This window comes from Haemaphysalis longicornis, unplaced genomic scaffold (assembly GCF_048455015.1).
Source record: "Haemaphysalis longicornis isolate Haplotype H1 unplaced genomic scaffold, Haemaphysalis longicornis Haplotype H1 scaffold_2, whole genome shotgun sequence".
In the NCBI taxonomy this organism is placed as follows: Eukaryota; Metazoa; Arthropoda; class Arachnida; order Ixodida; family Ixodidae; genus Haemaphysalis; species Haemaphysalis longicornis.
In genome coordinates this window covers 280,425,254-280,451,442 of record NW_027526295.1, presented here as the reverse complement: position 1 = coordinate 280,451,442, position 26,189 = coordinate 280,425,254, and the positions used below count along the sequence as shown (strand labels likewise).

Sequence of the window (26,189 nt, the reverse complement as noted above, 5' to 3'; positions counted from 1 at the left end):
ATACCACACACGCACACACCAGATGAAGAATCACTCTTCATAACATAAAGAATCACATCATCACTTCACCACATACACACTCACCTCCGCTGCCGTCCCTGCTGTCAAGCTATAGTTCTTGACAACTTTAAAATCAGACGAACATCTCCCGGCTTGCAGCGCGGCCTATCAACGGCAGCGTCCGTGCCAACGGCGCTGCAGTAAACAGGGGCGTGAGTCTGCAGCGTGCCTAAAAGAAAAAAGAAGTCATGGGGAATAACTTACGGTTTCACATCAAGGAAACAGATGCCTTGTGGTGTTTATAGAGGGTCGCTTTTGAGATTGCGCTGGATGATATACCAAAAAATGACAGAGTCCCAATAGTAATTGAAACACGTTCCAAGTCTTCTGGCTTTCCACAAGGAAAACAATCTCAACCAGGCGGAAAAAAATAATCCCTTTTTTGACATCCAAGTCATAGCTGGTATTGTAGCCATGTGTTGTGTAATTTCAAAACGGAAGTCTTTACTCCGCCATTAACTGGCATCCTTTTTACTCTTTTCAACACATGTTGTCCCGACTGGGAACGATACAAAGTACGGTAGAAAACTTCTGGAAACAGACAACCAACTAGATCTCGTGACATTTCTTACAGTTTACAAAACACAAGAAATCTTGAGAAAAACGTGCTGAAAGAAAACGATAAGAAAAACAACTTCTTTCAAAAACAGGTTTACACTACATATAAGGAGTACTCTCCGAAGAAGTAGCGATGAAGTCAGGCAAGGGGCTTGCTAATGTTGTCTGCAAAAAGGTGCGAATGGGCGGGTCGGACTGATTTCACATAAAGAAAAAGTGTGACACCAGCTGCTTGACAAAAATGTGGGGCAAAGCTAGGCTGCCGTGTAGAGCCTCTCTAAAATATTACTCTTTCGAATGTCGATTGCCAAAGACAGAATTAGATGCGGTAATGTTTAAGTTCTTGTATCATATATCTTTACCACAAGAAAATCATTGCAAACAGTGTAATGACGAAAATAGAAAATTTCCATCCCCCTACCACTTCCCTGTTTGCCGTCGCCTTTCCAGTGCTCTTTCGCTCGAGTATTTCGTGTTGTGTCGACACTGGTCTAAGGGTACCCCCAAATACTTATTTGATTGGGTTGTCCAGGTCACATTTTCAAGAACGCTCAGTGCACCTAACCACTCTCCGTGCCCCATTCCAACATATTTTCTTAAGTCAGCTGAACTACAAGTCATGCCACAACCTCCTGTGTGATAGTGCGGTACGGACGCTCTCTTCATTGACATAAAAATAAACCACATCGTCTGCATACGACCTTCACATCATTAAATTGTAATGTGTAGCTCTGTATTTGGATGTCATCCTTAATTTCAGCACATAAGGGTTCCATATACAGAGCGAAAAGGATAGACCATAAGGCGCACCCCTGACACACCGATACCCCACTTTGATTAACTTGGTTAATTGACAATTGATCAATGCTCTTGTGGTACACTCCTTATATCCCACTTTCACTCCTTTTAAAATTAGTTTTTCAATACGGACATGTCATATGATTTTAAAAACAACCTCGTGACAAACCTGGTCAAAAGACTTCTGAAAATCGATCTGTAACATCCCCTGCAGTCTTTGTCACAGGATTCTAAGAAACTTCTTGCCACATGAATATTCTATATGTAATGTTTCGTCCCTTGTTCCAGCATATTTGGTGGCTTCCAACTAAGGTGGTAATAACTCATTGTACACGTCTTGCGATCACCTTCACAAAAATTTTATATTCGCTGTTAGTTAACGTTGTCGGCCGGTATAGTCAGCGACCTTCGCGAAATGTTCCGGATCATTGCTTAAAATTGTGTGGGCTTTGGAACACGATGAAGACAGAGATCCCATTCTAAAAGACTCACCGAACACAACACATAAAACTGGTGCTAGTTCGGCCTTAAATGTCATAGAGAAGTCAGCGCCTGATTCATGTGGAACTGGTGACTTAGCGTTATTTAAACTATCGATTCAATCAATCCTCCATTTCCATTACAGTTATTGGACTTCGTCCATCCGTAGTCTGTTGGTCTAGTTGAGACAACAGTGTTAAAAAAGACTGTTCAAATCCTTGTTTAGGTGAAAGGTATACGTAGCTAGTGTTTCATGGACGCCCCATCTTTTATGACCGGACGTTGCAAACGGTGGAATACCCGCGCCGAGGAGCTTGCGCTTAGGAGGATCCGAAGGGGGGGGCGAAGGGGGGGGGGGCGGCGGTGGCCTTAACTCTCACCATGACCCGCCAATGGCCTCACTTCAAAGATTGTTTTACAGACCGCGGTTGCCAGTTTGCCACCGCAGCGATGCAATAGCCGACATACACCACTTGCTGTGGTCTTGCCTCGCTTTGCGTCCTACGAGACTGCGACATCTTGCGGCGACGGGCCTCCGCGTAGACGACGCATCCGCATTCAACACATGGATATATGGGCCCCATCATCGTTCCCTCCTAGACTTTATACGTGAAGCGAACATTATCATGTTCATCTAACAAACTTTTCTCATCATCAACTCATCACTGTTAAAAAAAACCATCAATTTACGTGGAAACGGCAATGGAACATGTCATGTTCGTCGATATTACACCCCCTTTGCTGTTCCATCCAAGTAACAGGAACTGTACCGTAGCACTGCAAATTTTCTATTTACGTAACAACATCCGATATGTGTGGGGAACTACCCCTGGAGACGCACTTTACCCGAGTGTTTTTGACGCAGGGGTCACACACACTGCGGCTGATCCGAGGTCTCAATAACGTCTCGCATTTTATCGGCCTTTATTTTTCCGCCGACGTCATCGCCACATGAGCCGCGCACGCAGTGCGGAACACGACACTTTATCGCGGCGCGGATGCCGGGAGCGGCGATCTGCTGGGCAGTGCTGCCACTGCTACTGATTTATCAGTAGATCTGCTGATGTTGTTCAATTTCTGCTGATTTAGTGATAACAGTGCAAAATCTACTGATTTTTCTGCTTTCTGCACATCAGGTTACCGAAAGCTACCACAATTTTGACCTCAGCTCGAGTTAATCGGGGCGTCGCCATTTTTCCGAAAACCTATTCTGATTGGTTTTTCGTCAAGAACTGAAAGCCAACCAAAAAAAGAATTGCCTCCAATCCACGCTGGAAGGTGGTTGGAAAGCAAAGCTTTAAACGACACCCACAGCCATTGCCCATGAGAAGTCACTTGAATTCACACACGTGGCTCTACAAAGGGTGAAACCAGAGATTTTGCCAGCCATTGCTTTGAATTCGCGGGGGCGGCGGCGGCGTCCCGAACGCAACAGCATCGTCGGCCACGGCCGGGCTAGAGCGGCGGACGCCGCCGCCTCGCCGCTGTAGCACGGCCGTGAGGCGGGAGAAACAAAACGGAGAGGAGCGTCTTTCGGGGGGTGAGACAGCGGAACCTAGCCATCCTTATGTGCTAGCTTGTGGCTACATCACCGCGCGACACGAGCGCAGACATCGAAACGATTCGGCGTGTGAGCTTAGTGATTCCCATTTATACAAATTTAAGCAAGTTATTTCAGTAAGTTTTAGAATTGCGAGAGAGCTGAGGGAACTGTTATAATCGCTATTTATCAGAACCAGTTTCTCATTTTGCATTTTGTAATACCTCTTAAAACAATGGGTATTCACCAATTTAGAAAACGGGGTCCCATTCGTGGCAAGCTGTGGGCAAAAGGTAGCGTTTCTCCAGCGGCCAGATGTCCGTATGTGGTTCCCGCCCTGCAAACCAATGCTAAAGTATGTTTTCCGCACGGCCGCTTAATCCAGTGGGGCGCGGGTTACCCCGGGTGGTGCTGTCGAACAAGTTAATCAAGCCGTGCAAAGGCAGCGCGCAATGGACGCGAAGCTGCGCCAAAATAGGCCCAAAAACAACCGTCGCTAAAGCAGACGACAAAGCCGTACCGCCGACGCCGCCGCCGGCGAGCAGGCACTTTCGCGCGGGGAACGCTGGGTAAATTCGCCGTGCCATCTACAGTGTGCTCCGTGGATGAACCCCCCTCCCCCCGCCGCCGCCTCCGCCGCGTTCGGAGTTTGTTGTCCCGCACGCAACGAAAGAACCGTTGGCTGGCAGAGCTAGAAAGCTTTGCTTTAAAAATGTAGTTTCCGATACGGTTTCATTGCGAACCCCCCAGAATTCAGTAGGAACGAAGCAAATGCGTGTTTTATTGTAACAATGTACACTCTTAATAAAAAAGGTCGTAAAAAGGTAGTAACGGCCGTATTTACTAACTCCTTACGAACCTTACTACCCCGTGCTTTTGTACGTAGAGTCTGCCACTAACCACTGCATGGTTAGTAAATTAACTTAGTGTAGGAAGTAGTAGGACTAAATTAAGGTCGTGCTTATGACTAGGTTGTGCATGGCCAGTTAGTAAACGCATGTAGCTTAGAAGAGTGCTATCGCTGGGACTTTACTGGGGGGGGGGGGGGGGGTAGTGGTGCTTACAGACTGCTTTGGTTAGTAATTCTGACAAGTGCTACATTTACTACCTCCAGTTACTAAGTACATAGTGTATACTGGGACAAGTAACTTGTTAGTATTCCATTAGTGCATGCCCCGACCTTTTTTTTAAGAGTGTAATTAACATAAGGGGTATAAATAAAGGGTATAGGGGGTATTCGGGTCAGTTTAATGAAACTCACCGGAATGAACCTAATAAAAACCGACGACAGTACCCGCAGTACACAGTTCAGCTGTTTGCGACGCCGACGCGCACAAAGCATATAGTACCCGAAAAGAAATAAAAAGAAAAATACCATAGTCGCATTTGCGTATCTTCCCCCTACGCGGCGCCACCATATATGTGCGCGTGCACGAATTAGCTAACGAGCGTTAAAAAAGAAGTTTGAAATGGGAAGTTGCTCTTTCTTACTTGTTTTGAATAGAAATATCTGCTGATTTCTGATTATTTTTCAGCTAAATTTTAATGATTTCTGCTGATTTTTCAAGCAAAAATCTACTACTACTTCTTCTTTGCCTGTGGCAGGCTCAGCACTGCTGCTGGGGTTCCCGCCAACGTAGGTTCCCGCGTCGTCAGTGCGGTCTACACTCCGTCATTTCAAGTACCGAAGACTGCGTCTGGCAGTGCAGCTTTGTATGGATTTTGCGCCACACAAGATCGTTTTGCAAGGTATGTACCATTCAGCCATTCATAACTGAGGTATACGATGCGCTATCCGCTTCTTGTGCGTCGCTGATGCGGCGCCGAATTACCTTAAGCCTAACGTGGTTTCTGTATTGCAAGTGCGATTAAAACGTATTTACACCGCATGCTTGAAGGCAGCCGTTTGGGGGGAGAAGAGTGAGCGAGAGTGAGGTGACATGGGGATGGTGAATGTACTGCGCAAGCGTTTGTTTGTTCGCGATGTGGGAGCGTGATATTCCACTGATAGCGTCGCGCCGGGCGAGCGAACGCTTACCTGCGGCACTTATTCAAAGTCTTGATAGCGGGACTCATCTGTTCAGTCTCGACCTCGCCGCGGGTAGTGCACGGGTATTCCGAGGATTCTCGAAACCATTGTGATATATGGGAAAAACGAATGCCGGATTGCTCCTCGGGGAGTCCGCGGCCAGTCGAAGGTTGATAATCGAAGAGGCGCAGTGCGGCATCAAACAGTAGTAGCCGGGCGGGCGAAGGCTTTTTTGCGGCAGTGATTTTGAGTTATAGATAGCGTCTTATATATTATAAGAAGTTTCTAGCACATGAAGCAGGGAGTTGATAACTCTAGTGGCGCTGTCAGTGCAATTTTTGGCTTTTGTGTAAAGTCGCTGCACGCCAGGAGTGTGCCGCGCAGAGCTTTCCCGCAAAGCGTTTGCGTCGTGCGGACAAACCAACTTACTTTACGTTGTTGTCCGAGGGCAAAAAAAACCAAAAATATAAGTGAGTGTTTCGCAAGGTCATTTCATTGCCTCCGGGATTGGACAAAAAAAAAAGACATGGAGGACGGCCAGTTTCAATGCCGGACCGATCGTGGTAGAAATGTGTTCACCCGAAAGCGCAGAATAAAATTACATACATACCAGCTGCCCCAGGCACATGCAGTGCTTTATTCAGCGGTTGCGGCCTACGAATGTTCGCCGCGCGGCTTGAAGTTGAAAACCGATCCTCGGGCTTTCGCGGGCGGCGGGAAGCGGAGCGCCGGGCAGTCGCCATCTGAGCACCCCACGAAGGTGTACCCCTTGTCATCGCCTCCTGTATTGCGATGCCCTTGTATAACATGGTTCGCAGTCGGATTAAATTGGTTGTTTTTAGTGTATAGGTTGTTTTTAGCCTACGTGAAGTGTATACGTTGTCCTCAACATCGTCATGGGCAAAACACGCTTGAAATGCTAATGCTTCCCGTTTAAGAACCTATGAAGTTAGGAGGCGTGTACGTGCTTCTGACGCCGGGAATTTCCGGCCTTTATTTAGCGCGCGACTGGCGTTGTACCTTTAAACACGGCGTGGAGCAGGGAATTTTCTGCGAGCAGGAAAGCGATTCTCCATTCATTTCATTTCATTTATTGCATACTGCAGACCTTCGCAGGTCCAAGCAGGTTGGCACGTATGGTACAAGTAAAAAGTACATATACAGGCACTAAAGTAAGGCAGAAATGGAAAAGGAAAAAGGAAAGAATTCGACACACAAGAACAGGTTTACAGACCCAAACAAAACACAGTTAGCAAAACAACCAAAGTGAATCCTTATACAGAGTCTTTTAGGAAGTTGTATTCTTGCACTGTTTGTGGAAAGAAAGAAAATTTAAATGTATCTGTGCATTCAAAATAAGGTGTTAGGGTTGATGCGATATTGGCCTTTGCGGTACATGCTTCTGATGTACATTGCAAAATTGACGCTCTATTGTTCCGCCGTGTGGCTATTGGCACCGCTGGCAGTATTACCCAGCAGCAGCCCATGTGTATCTGTGTGAGGTAAAAAAAAAGTTCCTTGCAAACGAATTCACCACAGTGAAAGCAGGAAGCAAAGCACGCTATAAGCTTTGAGCTATATATCGCCTAGCTCGCGTCCCGAGTAGGTTTTCTAGAAAGTTGTGAGAAGGTGATATGACATAGTCAAATCACCACTTAACAAAATTAGCGGAGCGATTTTTTTTTTTCGATTTAAGTTCCACCGAGAAAGCGTAGTATCTAAGTTTATGTCGGGCATACCGGAATCCATCGTGGTTGCTTCGATGGTGCACGGTAGTGCCTTGGTGCTACAAATGAAGTTTGACTACAGCTGCTTTTTTTTGGTGTATTTTCTTCCATGTTTGCCTTTCAGTTAGTAGTGGGTCCAAAGGGCAAAGAAGGTTCTCATGGATGAAAGCCTAAAATCAGAGGAGGAGCAGGATCTACGTCTTCAGGAACACCTGTTCACAACGTTCTATGCATCGGTGCGGCTTAATATCAACACAAATGGCACGAAGGCCAGCGATGTGCAAAAAGAGTGGCCCCTTCTATTTACGCAGCACCACTTCCTGGCACACTTCGAAAGGTACTTCATGAATTGTGCATGCAGTAATTGTTTCTACACTCACTAATACCAATCTGATGGGACTGAGAAAACACATTTATTCAGAAAAGTTACGTCTAACCGAAGCTCATGATTGCCATTAGTATTACGTATATTACGTAAGCACCAAAGTGAAGCCACACTGCAGTGTATGGTTGATGATTGAACAATATTCGAATTCGTTACAAAAAAAATGCTTTTTTACACACGCTGTCCCAGCTAATGAGAATAAAATGGTAGAATTGTTGATAAAGATTTTGAAAGTTAGCGGTGGATGGCATACAAAGTGCTTCTAGTTACCTGATAGTTAACACTGTTAGGGCTGCTTCATCTCTCATCCAGCTGGTCATAAAATGTTGGGCTCTGGCTTGATAAGGCTTGTGAACCTTAAGTGTTGGTTTCATCTAATTGCAGTGGTGTATAGTACGACTTCAGAGCCGTTCTACACATTTTGTCAAAGCCTTCGTGCTGCTGTCAAACGACACTGGTATCACAGACACTACTTGTTTTCTGTGAGCCCTGGTTGTTACCATCAGGCTTCTTGCACAAAACCTCGCTTGTTGGATGCTTGCAGTGTGAATCTTCATGGTTGTGTTAGTGTTTGTGGGCAATTGTGGCATTGCGATTTAAAATTTTTTGTAATGACGGAAAGATGACGAAAAATTAAGCACAATTCAGTTACACAATGACATGCCAGCCATTTTATGCTTCACATTAAAGAATAGCCATTTAACTGTCCATTTTACAATAATGCAAGCGCACAATCCTCCACCTCTATAGTTGCCCCGGCTGCCCATTAAATAAAGTTCTTGTTTATCCTGCTGGCTGCTGATGATCGTGCTGGCACTTTTTTGTTCGTTCTTTTTCCAGACTGACTGGCACGAGACTGCGGGGACTGTTCTCGGAATCGAGCGTGGAAGATCATGAGCTGCTTCATGCATTTTTCCGACACCATGTCAAAACGGAGGAATCACTGCAGTGGCTCCCTCAGACAGACAGGGCAGCACGAGAACAAAGTCATCCACGGGCGCTGCTCATCGGTCTCTTTCCCCTGATGTGCCTGTTTTTCAAAGAGAAAATTGCGTCGCTCTTCTGTGTTGTGGAGGTAAATACTTCATCACCCTTATTGGCATGCACAGACCAAGCCACACCCTCACACATGCCACAACAATTAGTAAAAATATGATTTCAGGTAGTACTAGGTATTTTTCCAAAACTCGTTCTTTGTACATTGTGAAGCCTGCCACAAATGTACACAGTTGGTGTGATTCTAAGAAACAGGAGGAATCACATCAAGCAAAAAGCAATAATAAAGTAAAAAGTAATGCAGGAAAAGTGACGTCCTCAATTGGCTTCATTCATATCATCAAGGATTGTCTCTAGGTGCTTCTCAGTACTTGAAATCACGAACTTGGTTTTATTTCTTGTGCGTATCATAGCATCTTAAAAACTTGATGTGGATATGCACCGTGAACAGTGAGCAAGGCTGTTTGGTGCCGTCTGCTATGCGCGTAGGTATGGGTGTCAATCGATTATTATGGGTGGATGTCCATTTCCCCAAATGTTTTTATAGAATGGCAAGATTGTTCACCCTGCAGTCGAGCTTTGTGGGGGCACAAAACCACAGTCTGCTTCTCTTTCTCTTTGTTATGCTCTGTGGTTGTTGGCAGACTTGCAGCTCTTTCAAGGAATAAGGGTAAGAAAAAATCGGGAACATGACATTTGGTTCAGAATTTTTAAAGTTACGCAAATCAGTTTACATGTAGCAGAACTAGCAGTCATGCACTGTTTCTTACATCTTGTTACACTTTTTTTGATAATTCTTTGGCTTCTTCGAGCTATTTTACTGTTACTTGTGCTATTTTGTTCCTTTTTATCAATTCACACAAACTGTTTGGCGGCATGTTTTTGTCAGGAATTCGCTAATGCATGACATTGACAGGTGTTTTTTATGTACAACAAAACTCCTTTTCCTTTTTGTGCTCATTTTTTTACGATGCAGCAAGCGTAGTGGTGAGAATGTAAATTCATTGTCTGGGATTCAGGTTAGAATTTTGGTAGGTTCACAGGTAAACTTAAAACCAGAAAAATGCTGTGAATACTTCTACAGCTCTTTCTGAGTTCATTCCACTCACAGAAAATTTTATTGAAGGGACTAAATTTACCCTGTGTTGTGTCTAAGGAACATTGGACGTACCCTATCGCAGAGGCTAAGGGTACACTATGGATGTATTCTGGGGTACACTGTTCACACGTTTTCCTGGTTCATTGTGCAGTTCACAGTCTCAATTGATTTTTAACAAGCTTTCCAAACCAATTCTACTGGTTGAAATTTACGAAGCGCCTACAGTTCCGTTAAACTGGGAAATACTGCTGCTCGAACTCCCCGTACCATTGCCCAATAAGATGTCCAATAAGTTGTGCGCATATAATGCAGTTTGCCTGCTACGAAAGAGATGCAGCAAGCGTAATGTGTGTTGGTTAACCAAGGTTGACAACGGAAATGTAGATGTTTTCTCGTGCATACATTTACAACTTCTACGCCATATTTAAAACACTTTAAAATAATGCTGAAGGGGTTAAAAACTAGTCCGTGTTTCCGTTAGTGCTTGGCAATGGCGTGCTTGGTGCAGCGGAATTATGGACGGAAAGTATTCACATGGTCATGCTACGTGAACAGTGTATGCACAGAATCTGTATGTTGTGCACATGGCAGAAGTGAAATGAACTGACACCGAACGCTCAGGCTATCGTTAACCGTAATATAATGCAGGCTTTATTTCTCAAACCGTATGCTGCGCAATTTTTATTTTTCACCGCAAGTGGAAAATTTGAGTCAGGTGCTATAAAAATGTTGGGCAGCATCTTGTTATGAGAGTTGAGATGTGCTGTGATGATTGGTTATAAGTCATTTTTTCAGATTCTATATTGTTATCAGTACACTGCACAGTAACAAGTGTTCAAGCTTATGCAATTGGAAGCACCTGTTTCCCCTGAAGTATATTTTTGTGAAAAACTCTATGCTGCCACTGAAAGCTTGAGCCTGATTCCTGAACCAGCTTTGGTAGCTATGTAATAACATAGCAACCCCACAGGGCACCATGATGCATGAAGTTCAAGCCATTCTTGGCCGCAGAACATAGTGCCACCGTTAGATATGAACAACACTGGTACGGTGGCTGTGCCAGTCAGCTGTGATCTTTGGTGTGCTTTATTGCAGCACCATGCAAAGCGTACTATAACATTCTACAGTAATTCCGCAACAGCGTGCTGGTAAACGAAGACAAATTTACTCGGTGCAATGCGCAAATGAGAAGTCACGTGAAGGCAACTTTGCATCATGCCCAGCAAGAGAAACGCACGCAGAGCGTCTCTTGTGCATCATACCACTTGGACAAGTCATTCAGGAGCTACATTGTTTGGTTCGAAAGCTAGTGATCATTTTTAAGTCGCCAAAACAGGTTGTTGTGTTTGCAAACACGGCATCTGACTGCACGATAGTTCTGTGCAGGGTACCCCATGCAATTACACTTGTAGAGACGTGTACACCTGGATTACTAACTGGGCCACTTGGGTGTTATATGTTGGGCTTTAATCCCAATATGATGGTCCAAAAGTGATAACACAAACTTTAAGTTTGGGTATAGCAGAAACTCTGACGTCTGGAAAGTCTGGCGGGGTGGTCTGTACACCGAGTGCCGATTTTTAATTCATGGCTTGGGTTATACAATATCAATAACAAGGGAGTCATTTCAGATAAGATCGAACAAAGCATGGCTGTCGACCTCTTCAATTCGCTTGAAATTTTTTACCTCATTCCCGCATGTATATAATGTGCGGATTCACAAATATTCTCGGTGGAAAAAATTGTGGCCGAATGAAAAAAAATTTGGAAAGCACCCGCGTGGACCCCGGCTGCTACCTGCCCCTGCGCCGTGGCCAAATTTAGTGACGTCTACCAAAAAATATGCACATCAGGCGAGAATGGTAATTTTTATGCTTAATCTACGCCTGGTGTACATTTCGCCCCCAAAATATGGTTGGCTAGGAAAACATATTTTTCTAATAAACTTCCAAATCTTGCTCAGAAACCATTTTATTCTGTACTTTGGAAGCCAGTATTATCGTAAGTGCTGGAGCTATAGCGTTCAAAGTGTATTGAGGGCTGCTCCTGGCAACCACAAATAAGGGCCGTAAATATTGTATCTGTGCAAGCTACGGTTAAAAAGCAACTGACGCACGAGTTTTAAAAAAAACGAAAACACTCCAAGTTCAGAGGCTTATCTAAAAAAAGGTTTCACTATTGTTGAAATGTATGTATGTACTTCAACGATAATTAAAAACATGTTGCATCATTTTGTTCTTGACGCGCTACAGCGCGACAAAAAAGCCTGGTCGGCCAGTTCTTCACAAGATTCTGAGACACGAAGCAGTGAGAGCAACTTTCACCGAATGTGCTGACATTTTATCATTTTTTGTACCAAAGGCAAATGATTACTTATAGATAGTATTACGGAGAAGTGAAACTGAAATTTTTGTGTGAATTTTGGAATGAAAATAAAGTCTGCGCACTGCTAAACGTGTACTGCTTAAAGAAAAAATCAAGGAACTCAAGGTTCACACGCATTAAAAAAAACGCTTCTTCGAGTTTTATGAAGCTTTTCACAGATAGTTTCGTTTAAAGTTACTTGCGTGAGCCAGTTTGGTCGCTAATTCAGTAATTGAACCAGTGTGTCCGGAGAAGGACCGAAGAGGGGCGCACTACCTGGAGGCGTTACCTGCGCCGGGGTCGTGTGTGGCCGATGCCCTTTTTTAATACTTGCCATGTGTGCTGCCGACCGGACGGGCTTCCGTTGAACCTCTGATTTCAGGCGAACGAAAGTTACGTACAGGCGAGTTAAAAAACAAGACTGCGTGCACCTTGTCAAATAGCTGATCTTATGAATCAAATGTAGCACATCATGGCTGCAGTGCGCACAAGAAAAGAGCATTGATAATGTAAGACAAAGAGTGACCGCGATTGGGGAGATCTAGAGGAAGCTCTAAAATTAGAGCCGAAGAACTTAAAATTTCGCATTTTACCACCAGCGGTTTCGCAACCGCAGGAAAGGTGCGCTGTATCCGCGCTGTGCAATGACGCACAATATTTGTAGGGCTCACAGAAGTAAGTTTATAGGAAAATATCTGTGGAAAGCTTTATAAAACTGGAAGCGTTTTATAAAAAATACGTGTGAGCCTGGAGTTCCGTTTTTTCTTCAAACTACAAGTTTTTTCTCCAAACTGTACAAGTTTAGTGGCGCGCAGATTGTTTATTTTCGTCCCAAAATTTACACAAAAATTTCAGTTTCACTGCTTAATTCTCCGTGAGTAATCGTTTTCCTTTGGTGCAAAAAATTATAAAATAGCTGCACATTCCGTGGAAATTGCTCTCACTGTTTCGTGTCTCAGCACCTTGTGAAGACCTGGACGATATGAGGCTTTGTTCTCGCGCTGTAGGCGCGTCAGGAAGAAAATGATGCAACATGTTTTTAATGATCATTGAAGAGAATTTCAGCAAAATCGAAGAAGTGTTTTTTTGAATAAGCCCCTGAACTTGGAGTGTTATCGTTTTTTCTTCAATGTTGCGCGCCAGTTGCTTTTTAACTGTAGCTTGCACAGACGCTATATCTACGGGCCTTATTTGTGCTTGCCAGGAGCAGCCCTCACTAAAATTTGAAGGCTCTAGCTCCCTTACTTACGATAATACTGGCTCACAAAGTACAGAACAAAATGCGCTCTGAGCAAGATTTGTCATTTTATTAGAAATATGTTTTTCTAGCCAACGATATTGTGGGGCGAAATGTACACCAGGTGTACATTAAGAATAAAAATTACCATTCCCGCCTGATAAGTATATTTTTTGGTAGGCGTCGCTGAATTTGGCTGCGGCGGAGGGGTAGGTAGCGGCCGGGGTCCACGCGGTGCGTTCCAATTTTTTTTTGTCGGCCAAACTTATTTCCACCGAAAATATTTATGAATCCGCACATTACATGCATGCGGTAATGAGGTAAACAAATTTCAAGCGAATTGAAGAGGTCGAACAGCCATGCTTTGTTCGATCTTATCTGAAATGACCCAAGACACATTCAGGCACATTCACATCTGGTCTTCACATCTGGTATTTCGGTCCTGCAGGACCACAACGAGATAGATAATACCCTATTTAACCTCCACTCCCCGGTTCAGTATAGGGGCAAATGGGTAGCTTTAGGACAATCAAAATCATTCAGTTTGCATGGTGGCATTTACTGAATCTGCACTTTTAGTGAGGATACAAACATGTATGTCCGCAGAAACTGGTTATGGGCTAAAAAATTGTGCAACATAATATTACGTCTTATCTTTCAGGAAACTTGCAGGCATGAACCCAGAAGAGGGCACCCGGCAGTCATCTCGAAAAATCCCTACCATTCACCCCAAAGTCCGGACCGCTCTCGAAAAATTGGAGACATTCCGGAGCAACTGGTTCGATTGTGCAGCCCTGTTTCGAAGTCCTCAACTTTAAGTTTTGCACAACCGTTTTATTTTTTTACTTCGTTCATTCCTTTGGTTTTGTAATGCCTATTTTTTAGTAGTCTTGTACCATGTAGCACATGTAGTCGAAATAAACGTTCCAGCCTTACAGAAGTGTTTTAATTCACTCATGGTGAGGCCACAGTTGTGGCGCAGCGCCGTGAGGACACTCTTGTCGGCAACGTTTGGCAGTTTTTGCTTCCTCATAGTGTAAATGTAACGTGTGCCTTAAGCCAGTTTTTGTTTTTTTGCTTGAATTTTCACTGTAAACGTTTTTTGTTCAGTAGCAGCAATGGGCTTTGGGTTATTCATGCTATTCTATTTTATTTTTAATGTCAGTTTGTACCGCTGATTAAAAAATAGCAGGAACGAAAATTCAATGCGGATTATCTTCATGTCAGAAACTTTGAAAACATCTATACAAATGCAGCATTCAGCCTATCTTGTAGGCGGAATGTAGCTTGTAGCCTATCTTCCAACTTAAGCCGATTCCAGGACAGCATGAAAATTTGGTACTTGACAGAGTGCGTGATATTGACTTTCTATGAACTGTTAAGGTGATTAATGTACTGTGTGCTACAATAGAGCTTTTGTAATGTAACACACACTTGCAGCATACGCACAGCCAGAGAACTTGCTAGGATGCTATGCGTTTTTATTCAGTCTGAATAGTTTTGCATTCAGGAGCTTTAAGAAAAGGCTCAAGACTGTTTTGTTGCTGCTTTTGTTGCTACAATTTCACTGACGCAATCGTCTTGAGCTTGCAGCTTTTTTAAAGCTTCCTTAATGCAAAACAATTCAGATTGAATAAAAGTGCTTTGAATTCCAGCATATTCTCTGGCTGCATGCACGCTGCAAGTGTGTGTTACGTTACAAAAGTTCTATTGTAGCACACAATACATTTACCCTTTTAACAGTTTACGGTAAGTGTGCATGTTTACTTCATTACCACACATGTGCCATAAAAAGACATTGCAACACAATTCCTGCATTTAGAAAGAATAGGAAATGTTCTGTAAACATGTTGACGGTACATTTCCTGTAGGTATGTTGTATAGAACATTCTCTGTTCGCTATAAATATGGGTGATGTTCCGTAGCCTAGCTACACGGGACTTGTACTGCTTCCCATTTGTACGGAACATTTCCTGTATTCAGGTAATATGGAATTTGTTCCATAATCTACAACCACGGAACACGTCCCATCACCTGATGCTACAGAACATGTGCCATAATTTTGTAGTACGGCACATGTTGTGGCAACAAGGTTAGCATGAACATGTCCCGTAAATTGATGGGTATTTTTTTAACAGTGATACCCCTTATCCATGCCCTGTGGCAAAATAAACGCTCAAAAAAAAAGTTGTACATGTTTTCTTCTTAAATTTACGGGATTGTCCACGAAACAGCAGCTGTTAGGGGCTAATTTGCCCGATTCACAGAATTCACGAATTCGAAAAAGTGAAGGTTGTAGAATAGTGCGCACCTGAACGTGGCGCCACGTCAGTAGAAGAAAAGAAGCTGGTCAAAATAATTTTCCCGGAAAGACAGAAACGAAACCGAAGAAAAAGGCGGAAATACGATATTATTTCGCCTGACTTTCCCCTTCAAAGCACGTAAGCAGATTTACGACACCCGAGGAATTTTAAAGCGAAGCTTTAGTGCCCTCACTGATGCCGTTGTACGCCAATACGCCCTGCAGGAAAGCCAACTTTCTCTGACGATGATGATCAATGGTCGTGGGTCAAGTGAAATTAAAAAGAAAAAAAGAAAAAAACCATCTGTTTAACGACAACGATGAGAAAACAGGAAGTTTTAGTCGTTGAGTTTGTCGTTTGATCGTTCAGTTTAATCACGACGATGGTTGAACGCGAAGCTTTTTCGTGATGGATTCTTTGATTGCCAATCGCAACCAAAGAGGTGCGTAACGTCAGAGTGGCACATACTCGCAGTGTGGGATTGGCTACCGTAATACGTAGACCGCGTGTGGTTCGTTCAGTGGAGGAGCAGGCTGCTTTTCAGAAACGTCAGCGCGAGCGGGAACGCGAGCGTGCCCGTGCTCGTCAGAAGGATCCGCAATTTTGTCTCGCCGAAACGATAGAGTGCGTCTACCAGCGCCGAACCCACCGAACCATCGCTAAATCCGAGCCCAGCAAAGCCATCAAACGCAACGATCAAACGAAAAACTCAACGACTAAAGCTTCGCGTTTTCTTATCGTTGTTGTTAGACAGAGGGGTAGCTAATTTTCTTCGTGTGTGTGCTATGCTTCGGCCATTTTGTGGCTATCCGTCGGCCATATTTTCTTTGCCATGAGCGCCGGGGTTTAGACCAACAAAGCGCACTGATGCTTTCGCATTGAAATTACAGGGCGCAATGTAACGGTGAAAGGCTGTGCTTGGACCTTCTCTTGATCTGCTGCTGGACTTTCTGCTGGACTTGCATGTTGCTCTCGTCGGGCCACTGCCGCAGCTTCACCCATAGCCGCTTCCTCCCTGTTCAAGAAACAGATGCGGGGGTCTCGGTACCTGAATGATTCCTTAATGGTGGTCCGCACTCAGTTCTTCAATTGAGTAATCCTTGGATCCTGGTTACGGCACCAGTGTGTTGAAAACAAAAGCGCAGGCGAGGTAGAGAGAGGGCCCCTTTTTATGAGCGTTTATTTTGCCACAGGGCATATAAATGGGAGTATGAGTTGATGACGAAAGGTGATTACATGAACATGAAAATGTTCGCTTCACGGATGAAGTCAAGGAGTGAACGATGATAGCGCCCATGTATCCATGCGGCGTATGCGGAGGCGTCGTCTACGCGTAGGCCCGTCGCCGCAAGGTGCCGCAGTCTCGTCGGCCTCAAGGCGAGGCAGGACCACAGCAAGTGGTGGAGGTCGGCGATCGCGTCGCTGCGGTGGCAAACTGGGCAACCAGGGTTTGCAAAGGAATCTCGAAATTGAGGCCATTGGCGGGTCACGACGGTAGTTAAGGCCACCCCCACCCGAATCCTCCTCATAACGTTTTCAGTGGCAAGAATCGTTCCGAAAAGACTGATGATGATAGCACGCGCACCACGATACGATATGTACCTGCTAGCTTCGATCGTCTTCCCTTTCCCCTGTCGCTCTGAATTTGCAACACTCCCGACGGCGGTTACGACGAGCGGCATTTTGAGCAGGTCTAGCCTCTATTCCGCGGTGCTCTCGGTCTTCCCCGCATTCCATACCCCGTTGGGGCCAACCAATGGAGTTCCTCTATATAGCTCTTTAGGTTAGTTCCAGCTCTTGTTCTTGTGCGTTTCAGTGGTTTGTTTCCTTTATGTTGTTTTCGGCTGCTTTTCTTGAGTATTTTTGGACATTAGCGTGATTTCTTTATTTGTGGATAGGTGGGTCGTTTCGTATGAACTTGGGTGGTTTGTCTTCTCTAGGTCGGTTTCGACGGTTTTAAAGCTATATATAGAGCTCGCGAAGGCTAGCTGCGGTAAGGATATGTGCATGATATTTTTTTTTTCAATTGGCGTTGTTTTTTTCGTTTTAAGTTGGTTTTGCTTGCTATGTTTTCGCTTAGGGTGCATTTTATCTGTTTTAGGTAGGCTGCGGCTGTCAAACGTGCCCTAAACAGGCGCGGTCCTCTACGGGATATAGATTGCAAACACATTCGGCCTGGTGCGTCGTGACCAACAGCGATGTGGAAGGAACATATATGCAGGGCGCGTCCAGATGGTAGGCAGCCCTTTCTCTTAACTTTTATCGCGCGCTGGTGTTTCCTTTACCGTCTCGTGCTACGATTTTCTGTACCTCACAACGCTTTTTGTACGCTTTTCTGTGCCGCGCAACGCTACCTTTCAATTGAAAAAGGAATATCTAATTCGCTGATTTTAGTAATGACAACGCAACAACGCGGGCTTTGCCGCTGATTGAAAATAATTGCTTGATATTTTTAAAGCAAGGAAATCGTTTATGAAACTGACCTGCTTGCCAAACACGAAAGGCTTAGGCTGTTCGTTCTCACCCGTACCGGTGCGGATATAGGGGTGGCGCTTTAGGCTGCACGTTATGTCCGATTCCATGGTGGGGGGAGCCGCGTTTGACCCACGACGAAAGCTTGAATTGACGACACTGTATAACACGGTAATTCGATATTCTGAAAGTTTCATGTTTGAAAGGGGTGGATAACTGTGTAGCGAATGGTTTCGTCCAACACGCTACCGTGGCATTTTGAGGACGGTGGTGAAGTACACCAGGTCTCTTGAGGTTGGGGGGTTAACTTGTGTAATTTACTGGCAATAGATTTGCTTACATTTCAAGGCATGCTATTTTAAAATGCTGCACTATTTACATTGAAACAGTGTCACTTTCTTGGACCCTGGCAAACAACAATGACTCATCTTTAGAACAAAAATATTGCTGCGTTTTTTGCGGGATTGTGGACTAGACAAAATTTTGTAATTCTTTAATTGTGCGCATGGCTACGTCTGTATGCGTTTGAGCCGTCGTGTACGTTTTTTTCTCTCCCTTTTGTTGTTAGGCGCCCTGTGCTTCCTCGGCACCACGCGCCCAACTTTTTTACTCAACTTTATTTAAAGTTTTATTTCTTGCATTTCATCGCATGTGATCTTTTATTTAACTTTTATTTTCTCTCTAATTCTTGTCTTCCCAATCTCTCACATTCACCTCCCTGCATTGTAATCATCCCCATCCGGCGTGGTACGCACTGCCGCTAGCAGAGCTGACCTCTCCAGCCCACATTAAAATTACTATCTCTCTATCTCTCTCTCAAATGCACCTATCGACACATATCGAGAGGAGTTCCCGGGATCTCCTGACGACTGCTCTCTTTCGCCCTCGCTCGCCCTCGTTCGCCAGAAACATTAAAACACCCCCGTTTTATTACACAAGCTCCGCCTGCCAAAGTGGTGTCACAGCACAGAGTGACAAGGGCCTATGAAATAATTCACATTAGGCTGTTGGTTGGGCACAACTGCAATCTACCGTGGGTGCGCGTACAAACAGTCATGTGACCGAACTCTGTCTCATGCGGGCACACAAAGGTGCTCGTCAAAACACGTTAACAAACAAACAACAAGAAAACAGAACTGCAGACTAAAAATTTCACAAACATCGGACGGTCCGTACCATCCGCGGAAGGAGCTCCGGATAATCACCTCCCTTTTTCAGCGCATTCCCCCGTTACTATAAACCTGCGACAAAGCAATGATACCAGGCCGTCTGCTCATTTACGCATCATTGCCACCAAAGCGACAAACTTCAACGCGAAACGAATCCAACATGCGCCGTGTAACTTCTGGCAGTACAACCTGCAGGCTAGACTCACTGTCGCGTTGCCCCATTCATATTTTTGTCCCTCATGTGACCTCACAGTTCTTGACTTTCATACCAGGTCCTCCAACCAACCTGTCCCTCTAATACACTCACACAAATTATGGTCTTTTTTTTTTCCCGCAAGGCAACAAAAGTGCCGCTCAAGATCTCAAAAAGGACATTGACAACATTTCCATGTCTGGAATTATTTATATCGGTTACACGCGTACCTCCGCCGGTTGCGCGCGTAACACGCGGCATCCCGGCCTTCCACGAAAAGTTCGAAGGGCGAAAAGCGTCCCAACGGCTGCGCTCCGCACCCCTCGAACGCTGAGTAAGCGCAGCTGGCACGAAAGCAGAGAAACGCACAGATGCTAACAACCGAAACGACGACAATGACTGAGCTTCCGGCGGTCTTCATTAATGATACCCGAACTTAATATCCCCTCTTCCGTTCAAGCCGCCCTCAAACACAAACACGCACTACATGTCGTCCTCGAAAACTGGGAAAAGAACAAAGAGTATTGAGTGCTTCGCGATAAATGTGCGATGAAGCAGGCGTGAAGGCCGTCAGGAGTACGGTTGCAGCGCGTTGAGTACCTGCACGGTGAAAACGAAAAGGTTAAGTGCAGGGCGTACGCACAGCTGCTTAAACCCCTGATGAGAAGACTCCTGGTTTATTAAAGACGATCATCTTTCTTGGGCTACTTGAACGGGAAAAGTTTGGCCTGTGTGTCTGCATGTCGGTCTGTCTGTCTGTCACTCGATTCAGCAAGCCGGCCAAAGTGAAACTGAAGCTGCGCACTAGTCTTATATACCCGCAGCCAAATCTAAACGTCTAACACTGGTGTTAATGTTCATAATTGTCAACATTGTTGAACATGAATAAGTCATTACGCAAATATAAGGCAGAAAATCAATACATACGTGATATGTGCAGCGTTCTTTTATTTAAAAAATTTACGGATGCTAGCTTTTTGTGATAGCAAATAAAATACTACATCAATTGCAGCAAAATGTCGCCTACTGTTGCCCGCGCTACCTGGCGCAATTCATAAAAATCAAACGGCAACAGCAACGAAAGGTTCCACTAGATAGGTTCCGCGTTCCGCTTGGAACGCTCGTGGTGTAGGGCAACGTGGTTTTGTAAACGTTGTAGTCGGGTTCCTCGATTCACTCACGTCTCCGCCGTACGACAGCGCTGGCATCGAGGCAGCGGACTTGGAGCAGTGGAATGCGGTAAATTTAAATTGACTTGAGCAAACCTCTAGTAGGCTGGTTACAAAACTACTCGCGAGTAAAGCATTAATCGCTTTTCGTAGAGCAACATTGTTCGAAACGTAATTGACAGTAACTGTGCTGAAACCGACACATAGTATCCCACAGCTTCCACTAACTTATTTTAATCAAAGGTGTCGTGTACTTTAAATTTTACTCTGTAACCATGGAACTAAGTTACAGTTTTCTACGATCCCGAAGAGCTTGTTTCCTCCCATTCTGCATGAAAGGAGGATGCCGGCCTTGGAGAAGACCGCTGAGAATGGTGGCCATAAAATATCCCTTTATCCGGACTGCATTTGCCGCTGCTCATAATTGGTGCATACGTGATATCGAAGGCCACTAGGAGGTCGTGGACGTCGTCACTAGGCCCTCGGCAAACGCCATGCTTACTGAGTCACAGAGACCTTCTGTAGATGTCCCGATTCGTTACCAGCTTCTGCTCCCTGCCCACCTTAGTATTCCAAACGAGCCTTACTGGCCATTATTACTGCCTCATAAGCTTGTACACGACATATTCCGCTCGCCTCTGCACCTAAAACCGTCGGCTCCCGGACGGCAGGGCTGTTTGTCACGTTGCGATAGCGAGCTCGTGCGACTTTCACGCTGCGTGCGTCTTCTCGCGCGCGCCACCGCGCGCACCGTATCCATTTTCCGCTGGTACTAAAGGCACCTCTTTCGAGTCCGGGTAGACCTAATCTGTATTTATTGCTGGCAGAATGTGTTTGCTAAACGTTCTCGCCGTGGCATACCTGCCGGGCGGCAGCCATTCCTGTTTATATCTACAGCCAACTATATTCGCATTTATGCGTTTATACAGCACGATGAATTGGATCCCCTATACGCGGAGGGCATGTCGTTCTATGGAACCGCTCCGCTCCGTGCGAAGGACCACGCGGGGTGCCCAATGAGCGACCACAGATCATGAGGCAGCGACGTGCGATCACCGCCCGCGGAGGGGCCGCACTTTATCGGCGGCGGGCCGACCGCATCGCGCGGCCGAAAATCCTCCGATTTATGGGGCCAATTCATCGCGAGGCCACTTGTGCGCGCTTAGCGCCGCGATCGGAGACGCTGATAAGGCGTCCCGGAGGGAGCACTTTCCAACAGGCGATTAAATAGCCTCCGTGGCCACCGAGAGGTGTTGGGAGATGTGCGGTTCTTTGCTTCTGCCTACGTACTTGGAACTCTCGAGCGGTTCATGTTTGGAACTGGTGGACATACGTGAACCACCATGTGGGCGTAAGCAGGATCACATTACTGGCGATAGACTTTTTGGGGGATCCCCTGTGGAAATTCCCTTCCCTGTGTAGTCTGTAGGTCTGCCGGTTCATCCGCCCGTCTGTCTGTCTGTCTGTCTGTCTGTCAATCTGTCTGTCCGTCCGTCCGTCCGTCCGTGTCTGTCTGTCTGTCTGTCTGTCTGTCTGTCTGTCTGTCTGTCTGTCTGTCTGTGACAATGAAGTGCCGCGAATTGCACCAATGAACTTCGCCCAGCCGCTGCCGCCGGGATGCGGCGACACGTCGACGACAAACGATTTATTGTAAGGTTTAACGCGCCGAAGCTACACCTTGGCTGTGAGGAACGCCGTAGTGGTGGGCTACAGATTAATTTTGACCACGTGGGGATCTATATCGTGCTCCTAAATCTAGACATGCGGACATTTTCGCTTTTCGCCTTCAACAGAAAAGCCACAGCGGCCGGGACGATGATCAGAAGCAGTACGTCGGCTATTTATAGTTATGTTAGATACACTGACGAGAGTATTATTTCCTATTTGCTAGAGTGAACTAGATAATGTGGGGTCTATAGGCGGGCGAAGGGCCAACCCTGCGTCCGGCGAAATTCGCGCCACGTAGAACGGGCTCAAGTCATCCTAGAGTGAAGGTTACGCCCCTTTAGAATTCTCATTGTCCGCTAATGAAAGATGACACCACACGAAGTGCGTGACTAGTGGTATCACACTTGCAAGGCAATGATGCGGGCGATAGGCGTGTCGAGTAGAAGGCGCGATGCTAGGGAAACACCGTTATAAGTGTTGTGGTCGGCTAAGAGTCCATCATGCGATTTTCGCACCCCGCAGACCACATCTCGTATTAACTATTAGCCAACTTTGAAGACCAGGCCCACGAGACTCTCTTCGAGTATTTCAACAACTTTCGGAGGCAAGATACGCCAGAAGTGGAATGCACAGAGATAAGATTTATAACGAAGCTTAGCAAATCCCCACACATTGAAAATTTGCGGCGAATCTCCTTCACATCGTGTGTGAGTAAGGTGATGGAGAAGATGGTACCAAAACGTCTACAGACACCAGGACGACTCCATACAAATACCAAGCACCATGCCTGGGTTTTAAAAAGTTCTCCGAAACGAGGACTTGCTGATTCAATTAAAGGAATAAGTCCCCGCCCCGCCCTACCGAATGCACTCCCCCGAGGGCAATATTAGCGCTCTACCTTAATAAACTTTTGATAACGTGATGCACGCGGCAGTTCTATGGAGCTTAAACAACACAGGATGCGGAGAGAGAGAGAGAGCATACAACTAAACAGTCGAGTTTCAGACCTCAGAGCCACACTCAAGATGGGGACATCACCTCCGATCCGACACTCTCGAGAGCAGAGAGCAAAGGCGCACAAAGAGCCGAGATAAGAGGCACATAATATATTCAATATTGCGTCCGTGGGTCTTACTGGAAGGCGGGTGAGTATTCCCAATCTGAACCATGCCCTCTACACAGACGATATAATAATATCGACTGGCACTGACTTTCTCGGGAGGCATCGACAACCATTACAACATGGAGCAGAGAGTAGGAAAAACACCCAGACACCACATCCCCTCCCCTTTCCCCTCTTACCCCAAAGAGCGGTGGTTCATAACTGCTGCCCAGCTCATGCCCCTTCGATCAGCCCTTGCCTACAGTGGGAGAACAATCGACGCAAAAACGGATCATGGATTCTTTTGAAGAGGAAACCAGGACATCCTGAATTGTGCTCCTGATAAATATATTCACTCTTTCTCCCGCTGTTTTCATTAACCTTCATATTAATTACCTAATGCTTTAATCGCGATAATTTTTCAAACCATCTATAGTCCGTTCAATACGAGTGAACAAGATGAACCGAACATGTCCTGAAATTCTGCGTAAGCGTACCGCGAATAATTCTCGTGCTCAAGTGTCTTACATCTCAATACGAGGCGCTGGTATACCAGTAGCAGGCAATATAAAGATGGAATATTACGGCAGTGAGAAAGACAGACTTCAAGGTAGGTGATTATTTTTTTTGTGTGTGTATGCAGGCGGTTCTGTCAAACTTCATCGAAATGTGCGAAACGCACTCATTACGTCGCCTTTTTTTGGGGGGTTTCAAGGAAAAAGAGAGAGCGCTAATTATGAAAATTGTGGTGTGCGTCCCTGCCGTCTCAGAACAGTTTGGCTCTTCGGCCTATTTTGAGAAGCACTTAACGAGCGCAGTAAAACAGCGCCGAATTTTTATTCACTCAGCCCAAAGGCCATTCCCTCATGAGTGTGCGCGCAGTAACGAAGCCAGAAGCTCCGCTAATCTCCCGGTGCAATGCCCAGTTACGCCCACTTGTGAGCATGTTTACTACGCGAGGGAGTGACGGAAAGCCGAGCTCAACATCGGGCAATACATCATCTGTTTCCACGCCGTAGCGGCCGCTAATCTTTGGGCCTTGGAGCATGGAGCAAACGACTGAAAGGGAAAGCTATGTTAATCGCCCCATTCAATTACACGCGCATTCCCTTATGTTGTCCATCTATAAATGTGCAAGCCCCCGCAAACACGGTGTCCGACTGCTCCCCTAGCACGCCAGACAATTAACACTGGCGCTAGGCCACCCCGGTCGCCACTATTATCCAAGCGAGACGTTTACTTCTTTTTCGGTTCCCGAAGAAAAAGTAAATGTAGAAAAGAAGCACTCCGACGGAGAAATCGTTCTGCCCATTTCCAAGCTTTTCAAATGGAGGCGCGGCGCCAGTGTCAGAATGATCTATCTGTAGAATAGCGGAATAGCCTTCCCCGTAGGACCGGCGACATCGACAACATTGCCGCAGCGAGACCAGCCGGGCAGACGAAAATACGAAAAGCCTGCGGGAGGCTACACGGCGCGGGTTTTCGCACGCAGCCGCCAGCCGGCGACGCAGTCTCCACCTGCAGGCGTCGCGCAAAGGGGCGAACCGAGAGTGATTGTAACACCGAGTGGACGCCATTAGCGAAGGTGTAGCTCCAAAATGGGGCCTTGGGAAGCGGGTTTCGCACAGGGATACGCGAGTTTTTAAGTGCAGAGCACTTTAGGGGCTCGCCTTGTCGTCGTAGCTCGCTGTAACGCTCGTTGTCAAGCCACTGCCGGAATCAGACGGCCCAGCGAGATAAGAGCCCGGCGTCGTAGGCCGTCCCGCGTGAGGCTTCGAAAGCCAAGCGGTTTATAAGTCATAATCGTTCGAAACTCGTGAACCACTAACGCTTGTCATACAACTCCCCGTTGTTTAACAAAAAAATACTAGAGGTACATTTGAGGCAAAATATATGTAATTCACCGGAAGCGCCCGCGTTCATTTAGTTCGGAACGCTCGTAGGGTCGGTTTTTACGATAGTAAGCGAAAAAAAGTGGCTGCAACGCTGGCACGTGCGGGAGGAAAAACAAGCACACAAAATTACACCATCTTCCCGTCGGGAACACTGATGAGGATGCGAAGCATCATGGGGGTTCCGTGTGGTCCCATTGTGTTGCCGTTATGTTGAGTGATCTGGTGTTTAGTAGCGCCAGAGGGAATTCCACGTCCGGATCCACACCGGTGGCAAAGGCACGCAAGTACTGTTGCGTTACGGTGAGTAGGCGGTGGTGCTCGAGGCACCGAAACTCGTCCATCATGCTCTTGTCGATGTTATCGTCTCTGTGGTAGAATCGGTAGTCTCCGTCAGCGTTGAGGAGGTAAAGGTTGTTGACGTTGGTGCACCGGCTGATAGCAACGTACACGCCCTCCTCTTCGCAGCTTTGTCTTCTTCTCCTTCTTCTTCTTCAGCGGTTCCCCTACGGGAAGATGACGACGGTGGTTGAACGCGAAGCTATCTCGTGATGGATTCTTTGGTTGGCCAATCCCTAGGGGCATCCTGCCACAATCATCATCAGAGGCGCTGCGGACGGGGCACGGACGCGAGACATCCCCCAGAGCAAGAGATGCTTCGCATCTAAAAGAACAGAACTCCCGCTGGCACTGTTTCAGGCATGGGGTGCGCGAGCACTGCGAAGGAGGGAAATTTTAATATCTTTGGGTGGTAGCAGTGAGCGGACAACGGCGCTACAGCCATTATGGCAAATCACTGCCCTGCACTTCCGACAGCTTTCACGTTCAGCGGAGCGGCCTTAATTTTTCTTCTTTTCTTTTTCGCTTCGTGTTTTCTCCACGCGGCACATGAGGGTAGGTTTAAAGAAAGCTAGAGAAAAGAAAGTTCGAAGAAAGCGAAAGAGGGGG

General features: G+C 46.0%; 1 protein-coding gene and 1 long non-coding RNA gene across 2 annotated transcripts in view; both read left to right on the top strand.

Annotated features, from left to right (window-relative positions):
• Positions 1-26,189, top strand: part of LOC144167807 (uncharacterized) — a 114,142-nt gene that overhangs the window by 73,061 nt on the left and 14,892 nt on the right. The gene's annotated exons all lie outside the window — the stretch shown is intronic.
• LOC144167806 (uncharacterized) lies at positions 5,143-14,015 on the top strand. Its single transcript, XR_013322124.1, has 4 exons — positions 5,143-5,185; positions 7,317-7,529; positions 8,418-8,652; positions 13,935-14,015. It is a non-coding gene; the product is annotated as an uncharacterized LOC144167806 (long non-coding RNA).